The sequence below is a fragment of the Colius striatus genome, chromosome 16, assembly GCF_028858725.1.
Source record: "Colius striatus isolate bColStr4 chromosome 16, bColStr4.1.hap1, whole genome shotgun sequence".
Taxonomy (NCBI): Eukaryota; Metazoa; Chordata; class Aves; order Coliiformes; family Coliidae; genus Colius; species Colius striatus.
The window spans coordinates 5,039,080-5,053,676 of NC_084774.1; the positions used below are offsets into that span (position 1 = coordinate 5,039,080).

At 47.4% G+C, this 14,597-nt stretch overlaps 1 protein-coding gene across 1 annotated transcript in view; it reads left to right on the forward strand.

Annotated features, from left to right (window-relative positions):
• RALY (RALY heterogeneous nuclear ribonucleoprotein) overlaps positions 1-14,597 on the forward strand; it is a 131,665-nt gene that overhangs the window by 42,528 nt on the left and 74,540 nt on the right. Inside the window, exon 2 of the mRNA XM_062009232.1 lies at positions 8,531-8,621. The gene's annotated coding sequence lies outside the window, so the exon portion shown is untranslated. The remainder of the gene's footprint in view (positions 1-8,530; positions 8,622-14,597) is intronic.

The following is a 14,597-nucleotide window of genomic DNA, read 5'->3' on the forward strand; positions in this document are numbered from 1 at the left end:
AGCCATGGTGCCTCTGCATCCCCATCTTGCAGGGGCCATTGTGGGAAGTGACACGTGGGGTGGCACAGTGTGTGTGTGGGGGTGTTATTCAGTCAGAGAGATAAAAAGCATAGAATCTTGGAATCATTATGGTTGGAAAAGACCTTTAAGCTCACTGAGTACAACCTCTCACCTCACACTGCCAAGCCCATCACTAACCCATGGCCCTCAGCCATGTTTTATACATCTCCAGGGATGTGACTCTACCACCTCCCTGGGCAGCTCATTCCAACACTTCATAGCTCTCTCAGTGAAAAAGTTCTTCCTAATGTCCAGTGTAAACCTCCCCTGGCACAACTTGAGCCTGTTTCCTCTTGTCCTAAAGCAAATGTCTGCACAGATGCAGGCATAGTTTTTATTCAGTGTGAGCAGGCTGATGTGAGTCCAGCTGCTCCCCAGCTCCCAGGGAAGATGGATATGCCACCACGTGCTTCCACTCTGGCAAAGTTGGTGACAACTGCTTGAGCTTGCCCTTCTTGTCCTCTGCCAAGAGAGGGTGGTGTGGGCTCGTGCTGTCATCCCACTGCAAAGCAGGCTGGGGGAAGGCATTGCATGCTTGCTACCCAAGGCTTAGCTGATCTTCAGCAAAAGCAGAAGTAGATACATACTTTGGGATGGCAACTATAACCATATGGCTTAACAGTATGGCCTCAACAAGAGGCTGCTGCTGGATCTGCACAGGCAATATAACCTGACCTCCCTGTGCTACCCAAGCTAACAATTTCCTATCAGAGTGCCCATCTGAACAGTTGAAATACTGTGTGGTTTTTAATGCCTTTCCATTGTGCCTGAATTAATGGCAAAAGAATGGACTGAAACCAAGATGAGGCTATTGAAGGGAGAGAATGACAAATTGGCTTTAGAGCATGGCAGCAACAAGCACTGTCAGGGGTTCACACACTGACCTTTATCTAAACAGAACTGTATGTAACAGATAAGAACATTTAACAATAATTAATGTCACATCAGCGTGGGGAACAAAACAACTACATCAAACAGGCAAGAAACCCACTGCAAATGACTCAAAAGAGAAATGTCAGCTTCTTCATATCTGCAACCTGCCTTGTGCTGATGGTGCTGGAATTAGACAGGAGGGCACGTGAGGAAAGAAGCTATTAGCAGTGATTTAGGGACTGGATGATGTACACAGAAATGAGCAGGAGAGGCAGAGTGGAGCAGAACAGCAGCAGGGCTACTGGACTAGAGACATGTAAAAGCAAACACTAAACTGAGCTGATAATTGGGTGTGGGGATAAACGTGTATAAACCAATTATCTGCACTGCTGAAGTTTTGACAGGCAGCTTAGGGTTTCCCTTTCCTTTCTCTCCTGCCTCAGGGGTGTCCTGGTGCTCTGTGCTTCAGCACACACCTCTTGCTCTGGTAGCTGAGCCCACCTCTGTGGCTTATAGATGGAGGAACCATTGCTGGCCAGGGATGTTGAGGAATTCTTCAGTCTGGTTCCATGTTGGGATTGGCCTAATTTCCTAGGGCTTGTTGGAAGGGTGGCTGAGCTGGGATGCTGTGGGGTTGGCCAGAGGCTGGCATGGGTCTCTGCTTGCTCTGGCTGCTGCCACAGGCAGTGTCAGTGCTAGGCAAGTGCTGGAGAGCAAAGCAGTGGGGCTGCAGGGAGTGCCTGTGTCCATATTGCAGTACATGGACATGGGGCAGTCTGCAATCCCCAATTTAAGGCAGCATGGTGGTCCCTGGAAGTGCTTCACCAGCAGTGCATTCCATCAGTCCAGATGATAAAACAAGCTGAGTGAGGAGGTGTTAACCCCCTCCTGACCTTCCTCCTGCCCTGGGGCATCCCCTGGGCCTGCAGCCCCAGGCCTGGGGCAGACATTTGTTGAAACAGTTTGCATCCCTCTGCCATGGAGTACCTGCCAACCTGAGCCACAGTGCAAAACACACCAGGGTTTGGGAAATCCATGTGCCTGACACTGTTAACAGTTCAGGTGTGTAAGTGCAGCATGCCAGCTTGCAGACTTTTCATTAAGCAGTTTGGTTCAGAGCCTGGTAAAATCCTGGGGCAGGAGGGATGATGCTCAAGCAGTGCCTGAGCAGTGCTCAAGCAGTGCCCCTTGCTCTGAGTGGAAACTCTGTGGAAACATCTGGGAAAGCCTTGGTTTGTTTTGGGGAACATGCTGGGCAGCTGCCATGCCTTAGAAATACTTCTTGCCAACAACTGGTAGCAGATGCTGGGAGAAGATCCCGGAGCTGAGCATGAGATCTTCACCTTGCTGCACTTTCTTTGTCAGTGGTTGCAGATGTTGAGCTCATCAGGGTATGATCTGTACTCCTTGATTGAAACAGGCTATGCTGCTGGCCAAGACATAGGTCAGTGTCTCTCTGAGCCAATTCATGGCCCCCTCAAACTGCACCACAGTCAGTGTAATTAACTCAGCCCAGACATCGGGAGATTATTCAGCAAATGCATAAATCTGGTAAAAAGCACAAGCCCAGATGCAGCAGGTTCTGGTCATCCCTGGCTTCATTCCCCTCAAGCAAGGGAAAAAAAATACCTAGTTTTGTTCTAAACAGGCCCTTGTGTCAGTCATAATTGATTATTTCCTAAACATAGATTAATGTATCCACGTGACCAACCGTGGGAAGTGTTGTTAGCCTCAGTTAGCAGAGGTGAGGTTAGCACAGAGCTGGAGCCCAAGGTCACCAAGGGAGTGTGGGAAAGAGCCAGGAACTGCTCCCAAATCTCCTGACTTTCTGGCTGCTACCTTAAAGGCCAGTCCTGTCTGCAGTGCCTTACCCAACCTGCAGTCCTGCTGGCCACTGATTAGTTTTGTTGTCAGCATTTTCCTGGTGGGAGGAGGCAGCAAGGTGCCTTTGGATTAGCAAGGTTGGGGAAAAAATAGCTTTCCAACTGGCCTGGTGACCTTTTGACAGCAGGAGAGAATTTACAGGCAGAGGATGGAGACGTTGTGATTTAAAATTAGAAACAAGGGGGAGCTGTATCTTTGCCCCTCAAAGTGGGACAGGAAAACTGACCTGTCCCTGCTCTCATCCTGGGCTGAGACATGGTTTAGGGTTTCATCTCTCCATTACAGTAAATACTCTGGTCTGCTTGCTTTGGGTAAGGCACCGCTTGCCACCAGCTCAGGAGCTACAAGGAAGGCTTGTGGGGCAGTACTGCATGTGGGAATGTGGGAGAGGACAGGGAGCACAGCTCCAGCACACACCACAGGCAGCATCTCTGCCTAAAAGCTGCTCTGCAAAGTTCAGCTCTGCTGCTTCCATCTGTAAGAGTGTCTGATAGGCTCAGCTGCTAAACAAACCTGGCCCAAGGTTGGATGAGCAGATAAGTTCCAATTAGAGGATCTGAATATTGATTCACTGGGGAGAAAATATGACATTAAAGAATCACTGGGAGACTAAAGCCAAACTGTCACGCTGCTTAAAATGAAAGGCCATGAATTTGCATGAGAATGTAAGAGCAGGGCTTTGACAGTGACAGGCAACTAATTAAAGTGCCTCGGAAGTACAGAAAAGGCACTTGTTAGAAAAAAAGAGGCACTATTTAAACCCAGGCTGTTACTGATAACATCCAGAAAGGCACAAAGGGTAGAGATCTCTGCTCTGACTCAACGTTTGAGGCATTTCCTTTTCAGGAGGAATGTACAGTTGTGTCAGACCAACCAAGCAGACAAAGCTGGAGCCTGGGAACTGTAACACACTCCAGCTAAGCTGCTCTGCTTGTGTTTTGGACTCAAACAGTTTGGTTTCTCCACGTTTCTTGCTGTCTCTCCTAGTGCTCAGGTGGTGCTCTCACCACAGGTTTTTGAAGATGAGTGCCAAAACTATTGCTGTACAGAAGAGGAGCTGGGGCAGGAGCAGGTACATGCTCCCAGCCCACATGGACAACCTGTGCTGGAGAAGATCTCAGCATGGAGGGACACACTTTATGACTCTAATCATGGGTGTCTTCAGATGGAAAGGCCTCAGTAATTAAAGCTGTTCTGGGAAGGTTTGAGCCAACTGAGCCGCCCTGAATCCTGTGGAGACTCCCATGCACCTCAAAAGATGAACTGCAGGTCTCCTTTCCCTTACAACAAGCAGCATAACCCATCCACAGAGCTCTTCTTGCTCCTCTTTGGTTCTGCTCTCTGCAGAAGATGACAGAAATCCTCAACATGATCTTGACAAAAGTGTTTCATTGCTTCCATCCTCGTGATGCTGAAGCTGAGAAGTTTGAGGGAGCAAAGGAAGAAGGAAAACAAAGAGAAAAAGGGGTTTTCAGGTTGCACCACCTGCCTCTTGCTGAGACAAGCTGCTGGTGTCAACCTTTGTGTGCACCCGGAGCTGGTGCCATTTCACACCTGCACCATGCTTCCCGTGCTGCTTTTTATATGATGGGCTTCATCCATCATTTATGAAGCTTCATCCTCAATTGAGTAACATTTTCTGTCTTTCCATTTCCTGCCCTACTTGAGGAGGAAAGCCCTGGAGAGCAGGGTCTTTAATGAAGTAGGAGGTACCTGCAAAATTAAAGATGATATTGTTTATCAGAAGAAAATTGATGCTGATCTATAGTGTTTCCAGAATGCTGTGCTTGTGTGATGCCACAAGGTGTGTTTTAGGTTACTGGGAACGTTGATGTAAAGATCTCAGGTCGTCAGATGAGACAGTATCCAGTCAGTGTGTGGAAATATGAGTATCCCCACTGCAGCCCTGGGCTTATTGCTCTTTACTTCTTCTGGAGTCTCTGATCGATCCCACTGCTGGAGCCAGTCACACAGAATCCCAGCATGGTGGGGGTTGGAAGGAAACTCTAAAGATCATCTAGTCCAGCTCCTCTGCTAAAGCAGGTTCCCCTGGCTCAGGGGGCACAGGAACGTGTCCAGGTGGGTTTGGAAACCTCCCGAGAAGGAGCCTCCACACCCTCCCTGGGCAGCCTGGGCCAGGGCTCCCTCACCTCAGCACCAAAGGAGTTTCTTCTCATGTTACAGTGGAACTTTTTGTGTTCTAGCTTTTGTCTATTACCTCTTGTCCTAACACTGGGCACTGCAGAAAAATGGGCCACCCCCATCCTCTTGACAAACACCTTTTAAATACTTGGGTTGATGAGATTCCCCCCTCAGTTATCTCCAGGCTGAACAGCCCCAGTTCCCCACCCACGGTAGGGGATACGAGCATGGATTGTTTGACATTTGCTGTGCTCTGAGCCCTGTGGGACTGTGAGCACCACATCCCAACCTCACTGCTTTGCTAGGCCCCTTCCTTTTGCTGCTTCATCAAAATTCAGCCCATTGTGGTGAATCCCTTGCTCTGAGGACAAGTCTTGGATTTTTAAGGCTCTATGATACATCTTAGTCAGTATCCACTCTATTTCACCATTATTCCTTCCCTCAGCTTCCTCTGAATGCCACCCAGCCCCTGTGATTTATCACCCTTCAGTGAGTTTTGCTGTTTTGTTGGAGAATTTATATTTAATTTTTATGCCTGTTACCATTCAGGGAGAGAAGGGAAATGCTTTGGGAACCCAGAGTGAAAATAAACCAGCACATTTTAGTGCACTTGCTGTGTTTGAAAGATGTTGTTGTATTTTTGGCAGGGTACTTACCTCTTCCCATCTTCCCTTTAGCATTGTGGGTTGATGTGGTTCTAGAAAAATCACAGGACTGTGCCCTGCACTGATTGACTCCAGTCTTGCAAGGATTGGAGTCTGCTGCTCCTGGTGCCTGAATTCATTAGGAATCACAGAATCTTAAGGGTTGGAAGGGACCTCAAAAGCTCATCCAGTGTAACCCCCCTGCCAGAGCAGGACCACCTAGAGTAGGTCACACAGGGACTCATCCAGGTGGGTTTGAATGTCTCCAGAGAAGGAGACTCCACAGCCCATCTGGAAATCATGCAGTAAAGAGGAATTCAGCATAAGAGCAGGGCAGCTTGGTCTTTCATGTAGCTGTACATTTGGGAAATGAGGAGTTATGCCGTAGCAGAGGTGGACTCTGTCTTAGCTCCCTTGATTTTGCTACTGGTGAGGTTTTTCTATGCCACCTGTACAGCTTCCACTTCAGGTTATCAGGCAGCTGTGTAGAGCTCATCTGGATCTAACTGAGGGACATAAAGAAATGCAGTAGTTTAGCCCCTGGTCTCAAAGAGGGGCCAGGCGGAGCAGATCCAAGAGCTTCTGATGCTCTTTGATGCACCATGTCCCTTTGCTCCTTGCACACCTGTGTTGGTCTTTGCTGCAGGAGAAGGCTTTAGGAGCAAGATAAACACTTTTGCCTCCATTGAGCCATCTGAGTGAGCTTGGGAGAAAGACTGGGAAGGCATTCAGAACTTCATCCAGATCTCAGGTAAAATCTCTTCCTTCTTCCTTGCTGGTATTTGCTTCTGCAGTTCTCCATCTACCCTGTTCTGTCCAAGCTGCAGTGAAGTAGCTTCAGGGCTCTGGCAGATGTGATCCAAGCAGACCATGAGCCATTTGCTTTTCCACATCTCTCAGAGTTTAGATGTTCAAGGCTCTGCTCAGATCTGATTTGATCCTATTTTTCTCTTACTCTCTCCCCATTCTGCATCAGTCCTGCTTGAAGGCCCATTCTCATGGCATTGCTGCACTTGTCTTTGGTTCCAGCACTTCACATATTGAGTTGAACTTCTGAGGGATGCTACCAGATCTCTGGAGAGGCTTCCTAAACTTCAACAGTGGGGCCACTAAACTGAGGAAGTAGCATTGGGCAGTTCATCACCTTGAATGCTTTGCTGGGTTCTTGGATGATGGGAAACATGGCCATGTGGCAGCATCCCATGCTTTTTAGCCTTTATCATTGTGGTGGCTTTGTCATGCAGAGCTTTGAATCCCTGTGCAAGAGGGATTATCCATTGTTGCACTGGCAGCGTGTGCAGAGACTTCTGCTGTGAAAGCCAACGTGTCATCTCTGATCAGCTCATTAGATATGTGTGACCTCGTTGTTGGTTGAAGCTCAGTACTTCATTTCTCTGTCTCTTTAGTGCTTTCTCTCTTCTAATTAAAAGCTTCATTCCAGTTTGACCCTTTGTAATAGTGGCATAACTGAGACTGAATTGAGCCTCTGAGTAAGGAGGCTCTCTCCTGGCAGGCTGAGTGGATGAGTTATAATCATTCACCCTAATGTTTCTGATGATTGTCAGGAGCCCTGACTCCCCTCCTGCCCTCCCAATGGGATTAGGCAGGCCACGTGCCTGAATATTTCACAGAGCAGGGTAGAAAAAAGTACTTTCCTTTCAATAGAAGCTGTGATTACTCAGGAAATGTTGCCTGGAAGGCAGGAGGTAGGAATTATCACTAGTTTGAGGAGATTGGAGAAAGCAGAGCGGGGATCTCACAGTGGTATATTGCCTGTGTTGTAGATCGTGTAGACCTTGCTAGACCAAGAAGGTTGATTTGAAGGAATAAGTGTCAATCACTGATCTTGTTAATGGCTGAGGCAGTGGAGTGGGAGTATAGAGTCCAGTTCCCATCAGCTCTGGCCTCTGTAGGCTGTGAACTCAGAGAGGCATTTTTTGCCCCAGAGCCCAGGGGCATAAAGCACAGAGAAGGTCTTACAACATCTCATCCATTCAACCACAGCTCCCAGCTCCTTGCACAGAGTTTTGGGACCAGGGGAGGAGTCAGTGTGCATTTGATTGCAGAGGAGTGAGGATTTGATGAGACCTAGATTCTATCTCTAATTCAGTTAACCCAGTCCTCAAGGGATGAGCAACCATGTCTGCAACCTTCTGTGCGAGGAGCATCACCTGCCAGCCTGGCACTGCTGCCCCACGAGCCTGTCCAGCAGGCACTGGTGTGTTGTCCAGCGTTAAAATACCATCAAAAGTCCTGCAGCTCCTACTTTTGAATTGTAATGCTTTGGTTGTGTTGCTCCCTGGCAGGTCTCTCAAGGTGCACTGGGTGCAGTCAAGCCAGGTATCTCAGCCCAGAGCAGGGAAGGCAAAACACCTTCATTTAAGGTCCCAGGAGGTATCCTGGCAGCTTGGAGGAACTGCCTCTAAGGTTCAGTTCAGATTTACCTGACCCAAAGCAAAATCTTCAGTTTCAAAACACATTTCATTTAAAAAAGAAAACTCTGGTTTACTGTGAGATATTTCAGTGTGAAGAAGCTCTGTTCTCCCTGAACAAATCCAAGCCATCGCAACTAGAAATCCTTGCCCACCTCTACCTGCCAGCCACCTTGTTCTCTGCCAGCATTAATGTGGTATAGCAGTCCCTGTGGGATTTCTGTTGCCTGAGCCAATCTGAAGCACCTCCCCAACAGCTATCCCAAGTACTCAGCCCCATAAACACAAGTGACTCTGTCTGCTCTGGCATGAGCTCCTTGCTAAGCAGCTCAGAGTCTTAGCTCAGAAAGTCCTGGGTCTGATCCTTGCAGACAGCCAGGCAGCAGCTTTTCTTTCCAGTACAGCATAGCCTTCTCTGCTGAGGGTTAGAAAGTACTGGATTATCTGCTTACCACAACTGGAAAAAAACCCCTTTGTGTGTCCTGATTCTTGCAGGGTGAAGCTGAGAACGTTGAGGGGTGCTACCTCTGCTCCCAGACCAGTGACGGGAAGGACTGACAAACCCCAGGTGCCCACACCAGGCCTGGTGAGTAACTGTGTCTTGAGGTACCTTTAGATGTGAGGAATGGTGGGAGAAATCCCTGCAGTTCCCAGGTGCTGCTGTTCTGCTGTGCAAAGTGAGACTGAGCAGTGAGATCTGAGGCAGCAAGGACACCTTGCTTCAGACGCTGACGTGTGGGAGTGGGCTTCGTTCTGGCTTCAGACTGAAGGTTTTCTCACTTTGAGCATGCTGGAAGTGGCCTCATCCTGGCCTGGGGTATGTGTTCAAGGAGTCACAGGTTGATGGATGTGCTGAGAATCTGCCATTCCCTTGTGTGCTCTTTGCAGTAGAAATGGGATTGCTTTAATTACACCCTGATGGGTGGGTTGTGATCATTTTGGACACGGTGAGTTTTGGCATGTTTTCATTCTGATTCATTGTTTGTACTTCTGAAAGTTCTGTTTGCTGTTTGTTGTGAGTGAGTGTGAATATGAGCACAAGCTCTGGCTAACATAGAGGTGGACTCTGCTCTCACCTTCCTGGTGCATACCCCAGAGCGAGAGGCTGCAGAGAGAAGCTGTGGAGCAGTGCTGCATGCAGGGGATGGTGTGCTCAGGGCAGACATGCACTTTGCAGGGCTGGGGTTGTGGTGAAGGAGAGTGCCCAGAGTTTACCCTGGTACTGCCTCTGCACAGGGTAAGCAGAGCATCCTCTAGAAAATGGGGTGGGAGAAAGCATGTCCTTGTATTTCTTTGAACACCAGCAAATTGGGGCTGTGGTTCTTAGTGCCTTGACAGAAAACTTCCCCCATCCCCAAAAGGTACAGCAGTGTCCCCAGGACACAATTTAGGAATTTCACCAACTCCAAAGTGCCAACAGGCATGGCACATAGGACATGAGCTTTAAGATCCCCCAGAGCTAGCTTGGTCATCTAGGCTGAGCTGAAAGCACCTCTTTGAAGAGGAGGTTTCGTGAAGGGATGGGTAAGTGTTTAGAGATCAGGTTCAGTGCCAACGTGACCCAAGTGTTGAGAAATACTGATCCAGGAATCACTGTGGCTATTAGAAACTTGCAAAGCTTCCTGAGCAATGAGCTGGGAGGTTTCTTCTTGATTTTATGGGAGTTTAGTTTCAGTGAGGACAGAGTAAAAAGACTTTAGGTAAGTAAAACCTGGGGTTTGCTTCAGCAAATGATATGAAGACAGAATGGTGTGATGCTTAACAGGGGACTTTGCTCACAGTTCCCAAACAGCTGGATAAAAACAAGCTCTGCGTTTCCACTTCAGCAGGGTTTTATAGTCCTGGTGTAACACAGTTGTTTAATTGGTGTTGTGGTTGAGTTTTTCCTTGGGAACTTATGTAGAAGGGAGAAAAAAACTAGATATTGTCAGGTAAAACTTGTTGTCAATGGGCAGGAGCTCTCTCATTGCTTGGTGGGCTCAGGAGGTACCATATACAGTGAACAAGGATCCAAGAGTTTTACACATCTTACCTTATTGGGAAATTTAATCCTGGAGACTCTAAATAACAGAGAGGTGAAAATTCTCTGGAACTTTTTCAAACCAAAATCAGGCAGTTGAAGGAGACAGAGAATTCGGGTTTGCTTATGATTTGTCTAAAACCATTTTCTGCTTCTAGCTTAATAGACCTTCCCTTAGTAGTAGTGAGAATATCTTGACACAAAGTAGGACTAAAAAATTCTGACATACAGAGAAGTTAAACAAATGAGCTGGCTAAAACCCTCTTTCTTCATGAATAAGACAACTACTGTGCCCTAGTTGCACAGACCAGGATTTAACTGAACACTCATAACTGATGGGATTCTACAGCACTGAAGAAATACCTTGTGGTTTTTGTTAACATTAAAGACATTTTTTAAAATAAGAACACTGCCAGAAGTTTCTCAAAGTTGTGTTTTGGCTGTTGGCATATTAAACAGTGCTTTAAACCATGGAGCCTGCTTTCCATACAGAGTATTTACTGTAAGTGGAGGAAAGTGGCTTTTATCCTGCGTGCACAGGCTGCAGAGCTTGAACTGCAGCACCTTCTTCAGTCTGTGAATTCTTCACTTTCACAGGACTTCTGAACTCTTGAACACTGCTGGTTGATTATTTTCTTTTTCATTTTTCACTTCTCTCTCCAATTACTGGAAGTGCACAAAATAAAGGTTGATTCCAGAGGGAGCTGTGAAACTGCCTATTTCTTGGGGGACGCAGAAAAAGCTGTGAAAATACCTGTCATTCAGGCAATTGGAGAAGAGCATTGAGAGGAACTCTGCAGAACTGAGAAGGCTGATGAAAATGCCCATTATTCTGGCAATGCAGGAAAGGTCACAGAAATACCTGTTATTGAGTCCACCGTATAGGGTTGGAAGTGTCCCGTAGCGAGAGGACACAAGAGCTTCCTTAAGTAGCTCGACAAAAACTGGATGGGTGAAATTTTCTGTCTTCTTAGAGAAAACAGAGTGTCAGAGTGGGCCATCACAGTGTCTAATCACAAATAAATCCAGACTGTAATCACTTGCTCAGGTCGTTTATCAGCTCTGGCAGTTCCTGTCCTCCCAGGATTAGGAGGGTACTTGGTAGCCTTTTAAGCTACGATCTGGCAGTGACCTTCTTAGCCCCTCGTGGGCCAAGGAAGGAAGTGATGTAACAGGTTTCTTAATTTAGAGGAGTCAGTGTGTGTGGAGGAGGCTGCAGGCCCTGGTGCTGGGTAGGTGCAGGTGCTGGGTGAGGGCTGCAGTGTCCGGTGTGGAGGAGGTTGCAGGGCACATATGGGCCATCCACAGCACTCGTGATCAGCCCTAAAACAGCCTAGCTGAGGGACCGAGGTGCCCTCTGTGCCCAAGATACCTTTGTCAAGGAAGTGAAAGGGCAGTAGGATAATTCCTGTGTCCCACTATAGAGTTGTAACTCTTGCCAGAGGCTCTGCAGGTGTCAGGAGGCATCAGAAAAGCACCTCAGCCCTTCGGGAGCAGCAGTGGTGTGCAAAAGCCCTGCGAGCAGGGACAGCCTCCTGTCAACTGCTGCCTCTGCTGTTTGCAACACTCACTTTGCAGCTCTAACATGCCAGCAAGAGTAGGCAAGTACTTTGTGCCTGGTGCAGAGTGGCTTTGCCCTTTGTGGCTTGTTTTCTCTCTTTTTCTTTGTTTTTTACATTATTTATGCCTCTGCAGGGACTTAGATGGCAGGATTCCTGCAGTGTGTATTCTGCTGTGTGCTTGCACAACTCCTTTATTTCTCTTCATACTTTTGCAAGCATGTGCTGGGAAGATTATTGAGTACAATTATGTCATCAATAACATCCCTTCCCAGCACAGGATTACAGAAGAGGCGCAGGTGAAGATGAAGTGCAGAGTAGTTCAGAGCAAGGCACAGGGTGCTTGGCTTTCTGAGCCCTGTTACCAGCCCCATGTGTTTCTGAGCATGGACAGATTGTGAAATGCAAGTATTTGCAAGAGTGCAGTAAAATTCAGTTGTCTTCAGTGGCTTGTGTGTTTCTGAAAACCTCAAAGGAAAGGATAAGGATCCAGAATAATTGAAACTACACTCAGTTCTCAGTAGCCAAAGTATATGGTTTTGTTTAGTGAGAAAAGGAGAAGAGATGTCAGACCCATCATCAGTTGTGGTGGGTTAACTCTGGCTGAGTGCCAGGTGCCCACCAAGTCATTCCATCACTCCCTCTTCTAAACTGAACAAGAGAGAGGGAAATATATAGTGACAGGCTCATGGGTTGAGATAAGGACAGGGAGATCACTCAGCAATTAGCATCATGGGCAAAACAATCTGTTTGGGGAGAACTGATTTATTAACATTCAAAACTGAGTAGGGAAGTGAGAAATAAAAACTGAACCTTAAAACACTTCCCCCCACCCTTCCCTGCCCCGAGTCTCTACCTCCTCCCTGCCAGTGGCACAGGGGACAGGGAATGGGAGTTACCATCACAGAATCACAGAATCTGAGGGGTTGGAAGGGACGTGGAAAGCTCATCCAGCCCAACCCCCCTGCCAGAGCAGAACCACCTAGTGTAGGGCACACAGGAATTCATCCAGCTGGGTTTGAATGTCCCCAGAGAAGGAGCCTCCACACCCCATCTGGGCAGCCTGTTGTCCTTTAAATGTCTGCAGACAGCACCCGGGAGATCAGACTGGTAACACAGGACCTGCCCTTCATAAAGCCATGTTGACTGGGCCCAAGCCCTTGATTATCCTGTATGTGCCTCACAATGGTACCAAGGATGATCTGCTCCATAGCCTTCCCTGGCAGTAAGGTCAGGCTGACAGGCCTGTAGTTCCCAGGATCTTCCCTCTGGCCCGTCCTGAAGTTGGGCATCATATTTGCCATCCTTTCTGCCTGTGCCAGGCTTGCATAGCTCTGCTGGAAGATGACATGCTAACAAACTCCTTATAAACAGCTTTTTTACTCAGTCCTTGTGGTTACCTGTGCTTTTAAAGCAGCACATTAATTGAATGAAGCTCTCTACTGCTCTGCCAAAACAGTGGAAAAGCTGTGGGATTGCCAGATGCCAAGTGATGGGTGGCACAACAGCCCTCCTGCCTGCTCTGGGCATTCCAGCCTGCAAGCAGAGAGTTATGTAGCTCAGACATTTGTTGGTATATGAGATGAGCAGAGCATTTGGTGTTATTTAAGGACAGTAAGGCTGAACAGAAAGCAAAAAATATCTTCCCATCCTATATATGATCCAGTGGATTGTGCTGTGCCTGGATGAGATTTAAAACCTTTAGAGAGCAAAAAAACCTCAAGCATATGTCCCATTTTATACCTACAAATTCAGGCAAAACTCTGATGCTCAAAGCAAGCCATGAGTTAACAATACCCTCCTGAGTGAGCAATCAATTCCTAGAGCTGAGCTGGTTTCCTGAGACCAACCCAAATGGTTGATTCTTTGACGAGCTGAGAGAGCGATTCATAATGTATCCTCGGGCTGAGATGGGAGTTTGCTGCAGATCTTGATCTCATCAAAACAACGTGTCCATTTATGTTCTCTGATTTGGGGATTTTGGCTTGTTGTGGGGATTTTTGGTTTAATTTCTGGCTTTGCTTTGAGAAATGATCTGCCTCTCAGAGCTGAGGTAGTGCATGAATGGGAAATGGAAAGTCTTTTCCCAGGTGACCTCTTGTGTAAGGACTAGCTGACAGGTGATCACACCACAAGTCATTTCTTCTGTTACATTTGAAACCTGTGCTCAAAGTTCAGGTCAAAATGTTTGCAGAATGAAACCATATAAAATTCTGAAGTGCTCCAGAGGGAAGGTCAGAGCTGCCCCACGTGTTAGTGATCTATCTCAGGTGCATCCCCTGGCTGTGTGCCTGTTCACTGAACAGGAATCCAACTGGAGTGAAGTGGTAAAGAACTCAAGGGAGTGCTTCCAGGGTTTTATTTAGTGTCACTTTAATTCCTTCACAGAGAAACAATCTGATGGCCAGAAGTACTGAGGATGGGTTCTTCTCACCTGTGTCTGAACTGCCAGGTCCTCACCATCTTGGCTTGCTTTTCCCATCACCTATAAAGTGTTTTCTGCCTCTATCAAGAACCAATAGCTGCCCACTCAAGCAGGAGGGAAAGGCCAGGGGACAGGATTTAATGCTAGATGGAGACAGGTTTAAGTGTCTGCCTCAGCTTTCAAGTTCTCCACCATAATTTTCCCAGGCTCCCCGACCAGTTCTCTGGGCTTCAGACACCAAAGACATCCACTCAATGTTGAGAAGCTGGTTCTGGATTTCTCAGTTCTCAGCCTCCAAAGGAGGAGTCTTTCTGTTCCATCATGAGCTGGTGTTATGACCATGAAAACATTACTCCATGTGTTCTCAGCCACTGGGTACAGGAGACAAATGAATACCTCGATGCTGTTCGTTCTCTCTGTCCACTCCTAACCAGATGCAGCTTTCTGGCTGCATCTCTGAGTATCAGAGCTGGAAAGTGAGTCAGAAAGCAGAAGTCAAGGGGATGCATTAAAATGAAAATGCAAAAATAGATCTCTCTTTGCACATCTTTTCTCAGC